Consider the following 7,691-nt stretch of genomic DNA (forward strand, 5'->3'; position numbering starts at 1 on the left):
GGGTCCAGAGGACTATACCAACATAGAAAGATCTTCTCAAGCATGCCCATATCTGTGCTACTGAGCTTTTCCACAATGCAAATGACCATGTGCAACTGTGCACAGGTAGGTAGCAGCCAGGAAGAAATTTGAATTGGCTTAGTTCCATTCGTCAGTTCACACACCCACACACATTTGGTCAGCCACTCCCAACTCCCCCACGCTTGAAATACAGTATGCGGTGTGTGGCCCAGCCAAATATTGATCCCCTTCCACCAGTGAACTAGTCCATGGAGTACTGTATTTTTATTCTGTAAATCAATAAATAATAATTTATATTTGTATTCTGTGAATGTATCCAGTCTGCTTGGAAGCCATACGTGAATGCAGTTATCACTGCAGTAGAGCATAGGCCATCAATAGTTAGTTTACACCTGATTTGGTATCCACTTGTTCTCGATGTTTCAGTAATCCAGTAACTCCACTGAGCGAGGGATTGGCCCACCCAGCTTCAGTTTACAGCACCTGGTATTCCCTGGTGGTCTCCCATTCAAGTACTAACCAGGCCCGGCACTGCTTAGCTTCCGAGATCGTACGAGAGCGGACATGCTCAGTGTGGTATGGCTGTAAGCATATGAGCATTAGAGCAATGGTAATAAATGACTTGCACATAAACCATGTGGGAAAGACATTGCAGCAGATGCTGTGTCAGACAGGCAGACACTGTTGCACCCAGAGATAAGATATGGGTTTATTGTCCTGAGCGTACGAAAGGGGGTCTCTTCTAAGAAAAGACAGTAACAAAGTACATTTGCTTATGATTTATGACGTTCCCGTTACTTGTTGCTTTGAAGTCAGCAGATTATTTTATTTTCTAAAATGGGCTGTGTTCATTACACTCCTACACTGACAGTCAAGTTCAAAGTGCTGCATGTTTTTGAAAGGTCCTCTGTGAACTTGTCAGTAGTGATAATGGCTACGGCAGATTAAGATGACGAGCCCAATGGTCATATCTGAAGTCCATGTTTGAAATTTTTAAATGAAGAAATATTAGCTCTGTTTACCGTGCACAAACTCACAAAATCACTGCGTACAAAAATTCACTGTCCAACCTGAGAAAGCATGACGTGGTATCTAAACCTTTGGTATGCATTTTTTTCAGTCAGTGCACCCTAATGGGTGTAGACTTCAGTCTAATGTTGAAACCATTGGACCAGCCTTGGCATTGCTATACTTCCTAACCCAAACCATTGGACCAGCCTTGGCATTGCTATACTTCCTAACCCAAACCGCAGAAGGAAATCCACTCAGAGGGTCTAAAATGGCCAAACAAGACTCAAGGTACAGACGTACCCGTACCGAGCCCAGTAGGTAACCAAGAAGCAACCTGACCCTAGGGAGCCCAATCCAGCTGTTGCACTTCCTGTTTTCCTCTCTTTCATGTATTTCAATTATTCATAAGGCATCACACACTCACACACAAACACACACACCAAACTCACAGCTGGGAGAGTGAATGAGAGTGTGCCGAAGTGATGTGGCCGGAGCGGCTGTCAGCACAAACGTGATAGTGTCTGTATGGGTTTATAAAAATGTGTATTTGTGTGTGTGTGTGTGTAAAGAAAAACTACATTCAAGTCAGTTCTCCACTAATAAGTGCTCCACCACTAAGTTTATATGTATGTATATATGCTTGTTTGTATGTATATAAATGTGTGTGTGTCTGTGGACGTGTCAACATGTGTGTGTGTCTGTGTGCATGTGTTTGTTTAACCACCGTTGTTTCCACTGTGCTCCATGCACATGACACACACTGGGTGTCTTGAACCTACTGTTGAAAATGTGTGTGTGTTTGTGTGTGTGTTTGTGTGTGTGTGTGTGTGTGTGTGTGTGTGTGTGTGTGTGTGTCTGTGTGTGTGTGTGTGTGTATGTGTTTGTGTCTGTATGGGTTTGTAAATGTATGTCTGTGCGTGTGTGTTTGTAAAGAGAAACGTGCTTTGGATTTGCTAGATTAAAAGACAAAGACAAAGACAATACTCATTTTAACTTTTTAATAATGATAACAAGTATTAAATTCACAATTTACTATAGGGCTGTCTCCTAACATTTTTAACACAGAAACAGAATAAACAATTTAAAACTTCAAAAAATATACAATATAAACAAAAATTTAAATGCATACAACAATTTCACATGTACAAAGACCACTCAAAGTCCACAAGCTTTCTTTGGAGTGTGCTCACATTTGGATTTATGCCTCCACGCCTCTTCTTTGAGCCTTGTTCTGGGTTAATGCCCAAGAAGCACCTGTGAACAATAAGCGAAGACTTTTTTTTAAATATTGCATTGTTTATCCAAGGCACATGCAGTGGTGCCCCTTCCCCTTTAACCAAATCGTACACCAAATAAATTAGTATTGAAAGCCAAGCAAGATTGATATAAGCAAGCAAATCAGGTGTGTAGAAATTGGCTTCCATTGTAAGGCAAAGACCTTAAAATACAGTTCATAAATATACTTCAAGGATCACTGCCAAATTGTTGGGGTAAAAGTTATATCAACTATAGCAACTTTGTAGTGATTCATGACTAATCATGGCTTAATTTGATCAAAATGTAATTTGCTAGATTGATGAAACATTCAATGGTGGATCAAAGTACAATAGTAAAAAGAGAAACACTTTTTTTTCTCAGATTAATTACACAGTTTTTTTGCCACTGGCTATGTGTTCTTTTTACCTCAACAGCCTGCTCCACTCTTGTTAACTGCCTCTGAAAAAGAATGGAGAGCAATTAGTGACAGATGCTGATAAGAGATAGTAGTCTAACAAATACTCCTTCCTATATTGATATGTAAAGACCACCAAATGAAAACACATAATATGCGTTTTCCTAAGATATAAAATACTTTCTTGTCTGTGATGCGAAGCTTTTTGGAGAAAAACAGCTTTAAAATGACTTAGTTGCTGCAGCTGGAGGCGGCACGACTGCTTGTTTACTTTGACGCATTTTGGGCGTTTAAGCTACCCGTACTTTAGAGGAGGCTTTGGGAGCGCTCCGTGAATAATTTGATATTTGAATAAATGAACATGTTTTATTTACGAACTATTGATTGCATATAAATGTATATGTCGCACTAACTGATGCTCTAGAAAACTAACGATAGAAAGTAATTTGTAAAGGTTGTAACCGAGATAAAGTATATTTTGGCGGCAGCTGCGCTGTGCGTTATGAAGAGCATTGTCCTGATTTTGGTTTTATACTTTTTCAGACTTGTATGCAGTCGCGTTTGCAGCAAATATTTGATGGATTGTTTGTTTTACTGTGAATGCAGATACGTGGTTTGTACAAAATGTAAATGTTTAAGAATGCGTATTTATATATTGTAATTTTCAGAATTATTTATGTTCAAACTATACGATCATTCAGTGCGCTATGCCAGTGCTGTCTGTCTTTTTGTTTGGATTATTTAGTCCTTTGGTTTGCACGAAGATTAACGAGCTATGCATTTTTATCTTCATGTAATTTAGAATGCTATGCAACGCATGAGGTTAGCCAGTAAGGCAGTTGTTGTAAAACGGCGCGGCTCCTTTAAGAGCAGCACGTACAGGGTGGGTGTGGCAGAGCGAGGAAGAGAGGTGATGTTTAGAAATGGTTTTAGATATAGCGACCGGAGCAAAATGTATGTGCTGTAACAGTATTTCAGTGTGCAAAGAATAATTCATCAAGAAAGAATACAGTGGGCAGTGATTTGCTAACCAGCAGCAGAGAGAAAGAAAAGGGAATTAACCCCGAAGTTATAAACTGTTAATACTTCGGCCCTGGAGCATTGAATACAGTCCCCCCTGCAATCTCCAATTACGGTCAGAGACAGACAGAGCAGCAAAGGTTAACACAGTGTTTGCTAGCCCATACGCAGAGAGCTAGAAGACCCTCTCCGCTGGAGACTTGTATGCAGTCGCGTTTGCGGCAAACATTTTATGGATTGTTTGTTTTTTTAGTGAATGCAGGCACTAAAAGCCACTGTGAAAAACCCCTGGTCCGATTCTTTGTCACCAAAACGCACAAGAGTGAGGGTCGTTACACTTGTTTGGTGTGTTTTCATTCTAAGAAGCAGAGGAACCACAACTTCACTCCCATAGCTGGAACACTAGACTGAGGTAAGACCTACTTTGTGATGAGCAGAAATTATCTATGTAAGGGATAATGTATTGTCCGGAGGTCATTATCCAAAAATAAATCCCGACGGGGCGAACAGCACCCTGCCGCGCAGCATGCGTAGATATCTGTTTTCTCAGTAGGATCTCGTGGTTTGGTCAGTTCGCGGCAAAACACCACGGTCTGCACTGTAGTATATTGTAGAAGTGGTCTGTTAGTCGGGGATTATGTTTGTACCTGGCAACTAGGGCTGCAACTAACGATTATTTTGGTAATCGATTAATCTATCGACTATTTGTTTCGATTGATCGACTAATCTAATGATTATTTCCCATAGCAAAATAAAATAACGACTCAAAATGTTGGAGTAACAAATGTAATCATCATAATACATAAATTAAATAGTAATACAAATTAAAGTGCAAATATGCTTTTAAAAGTAAAGAGAAAGTGCAAAAAAAGTTTTAAAAGTAACTCAAATTAGCAATCAAGCCTCTGCAAGTGCAAAATAACGGAAGAATAACTGGGCTGCAAGTGACATTTAAATTCAACTCATGAAATATATATTTTTTCCACAATCTTTTGTTTGAAGAATGCTAAGTGGAGGAGGTTAACTATTCAGAACAAACGAAAATACAGGCTACTCTGATAATTCACTGATTTACTACATTGCACTTAACATAACTGAAATAGCCTTAGCAAACATCCTCCATGAGACGTTCTGTTTTCCAACATGTAAGCTTAAACCTTACTATGAGTTATAGATATATCATATAAGTCTATGATAATTGCTGCTAGACACTCACTGTTTTTGTGCTCCCACAGCTCATTCTCTTTGAAATACTGGAATAGTGCTTCTTAACTACTAATTATTGACCATCATTGAGAAATGACAACTTTTCTGTTAGCCATATCTCATATGCAGCAGCTACTAAAGCTAGCTTTGTTTATTGTTTCCATGGTAAACATGAGCCAGTCTCAGAATAATTCGCTTTTCAGTTCGGCCATTTCTGATATGCAGCACATGAAGGTACGAGAACGGAGGGCAAAGAAAACGGTGCATGATTTGTATGCTAGGCTATTTGACAGATTCTGTTCCATTTTTCTCAATGATGGTCAATTATTATTAGTTAAAGATGCACTATTTCACACTTCCTTTAGTGCATTGCAATGCCGAATGAAAATTACCAGTAGCTCTGCTAGCGTCTGGCAAAATATATATTTTTTTAATATATTTTATGACGCGTCGACAATAAAAATCATCGTCGACAATTTTTCACAATCGATCATCGTCGATTTCGTCGACTAATCGTTGCAGCTCTACTGGCAACCTTATGAGTGATGTGTGCCTACGAGTACTTTTATTCCTGAACTAAAAAGTACAACATGGTGTCAGAAAAGGATTTTTCTTCATCCACGACCGAATGCTGGCCACTAAGCTGTAACCCTGTGGTTTGAGAAAAGGAAAGATTACCCGCGTTATAATAACTAAATAAGTAGCTAACAGTTCGTGCCTGTTGAATCTCGTAGAAAGCTAGCAGCTAAGCATGGACCAGTTCAAAGCCCCTGCACCGCTCGTGCTCACGGCAATTTAAGCGAAAATTGGCCGACGCCTGGGAGAGCGTTTTAAGCCTCTATATGACGGCTACAGGTGCGGACGAGAAGGATGAACCGGTGAAACTGCTATCAACTGTTGACACCGTCGGAGAGGATGCACTTGAGGTGTACAACACCCTCAACGTTGAAACAGCCGGCGATGATGAACGGACGCTGGACGAGATTATGGACGCATTCAGGTCGTACTGCACACCTAAGGAAAAATATTGTCCTTTGAACGCCACCAGTTTTGGTTTCATCCGTGCCTGAAGGACTCGCTGTCGACAAGTTTGTGACTGAACTTCGTCAGAAATGCAAGAACTGTGAGTTTGGTGTGCGTGAAGAAGATATGATAAGAGACAAACTTGTGTTTAGTGTGCCAAATGCTCGCATGAAAGAGAGACTACTAAGAGAAAACAGGCTTTGGACTTCTAGATAAAGCTGTTGATATTTGCAGAGCTGCAGAAGCTGCTAAGTCTCGAGCTGCTTCCGTGACCGGTGTGAGGCCTCTTGAACTACATGATTGACTGTTCAGTTGTCCATCTGGAGGACAAGTTAATGAATAAAATACCATTGTTTGATTACAAATTGGGGTCATGCCTGTGACCCTGGGTGAGCTGGGTAGCCTGGCAGGCAGTCAGGGCCTAAGGGAGGTCACTGCTGAGGCCCAGAGTGTGCTGTGTAGTCAAGGCAAGCAGTCATCGCACTTAGTTATCGGCCTGTCATTGAAATAGCAGCTTTGATGTCATTGTAATTCCTGGTACCCTTTCATAATTTCTGTTACCTTCTTAAAAAAAAAATGAAATAGCAGCTTTAAGACTTGAAGAATTTATTTGTTTCAACAGTGGATAATTAACATTTAATGAAACATAATACCTGCACTACAACTTCATACTTAAGTACATCAGAGCTGTTTCTATTGACTTAATTTCCCATTGAGTTTCCATTGACTTCATTTCCCATGATGTATAGTGTTTATTCGGACGGTGTCTAAAGAAATGGCGCTGGAATTTGAGGCCAACTTAACGTGGAGATAAAGTCAGTTGAAATAGTAAGTCATTTAGATATGGCAGGGGTTCAATGATGACAAGCATTTACTACAGTTGCGATATGCATTCGCATTAATCAGCAGGTTACGGTATTTATGCCAGGAAAGCTATAGGAATATATTCTAAGGTTATTAGCCTATCCTATTTTGTAGTCTGTAATCACTACAGGTATACACGTTTCAACGTGCTATCTAGGGTGGTATTGGATGTAATCGTGAATAGTTTCCTAGGCTAGGTCTAATTTGTAGTTCAAACAATTAGGATATCTAATTCTTTCCAACTTCTTCTATAAAATCGATCCTAAAAAAGGTATCCTGCATGAAATCGCCAGTCCGTATCTATTTTGTATGTATCACTACGAATTTGTATGTTCAAAATGTCACTTTATTTTTCTATGTATCGTTTCGAATTTGTATGTTCAAAATTTCACTTTATTTCGTTAGTATTGTTACGAATTTGTATGTTCAAAATGTCCGTATACATAAGTACGACGGCTGATTGAGACCAGGCCTTCTCCTTACACACACTGACACTTTTACAAACCTATACACACACCCGCCCACACGCACACGCACACACACACACACGCAGAGACGGGTAACGTTTGTGAACCACCATCATATGTGTTGATGTAATGTGTGAATGAAGACCATTCTAGTGTGAGTTTGTCTGCATTGAGCCTCATTAATGATCTCATCTCTGTTTCTGGTTTCTTTAGGTGTAGTGACTGGTAAGTACCAGAGAGGAATTGGTGTGTTTGGGTTTCATTAGGAGGGAGGGGGTCATCATAGTCATCAGGCCTTAGTGGACATGTGCAAACACACACACACACACACACATACATCACACACACACAAACACACACACACACACACATGTACAGGTAAAGTTTGTGAACAACTGTCATATTTG

General features: G+C 40.0%; 1 pseudogene; it reads right to left on the minus strand.

Moving 5' to 3' along the window:
* Positions 1–492: 492 nt before the first annotated feature.
* On the minus strand, positions 493–611 carry LOC116218772 (annotated as a pseudogene).
* Positions 612–7,691: the final 7,080 nt, after the last annotated feature.

This window comes from Clupea harengus, chromosome 2 (assembly GCF_900700415.2).
Source record: "Clupea harengus chromosome 2, Ch_v2.0.2, whole genome shotgun sequence".
Classification (NCBI taxonomy): domain Eukaryota; kingdom Metazoa; phylum Chordata; class Actinopteri; order Clupeiformes; family Clupeidae; genus Clupea; species Clupea harengus.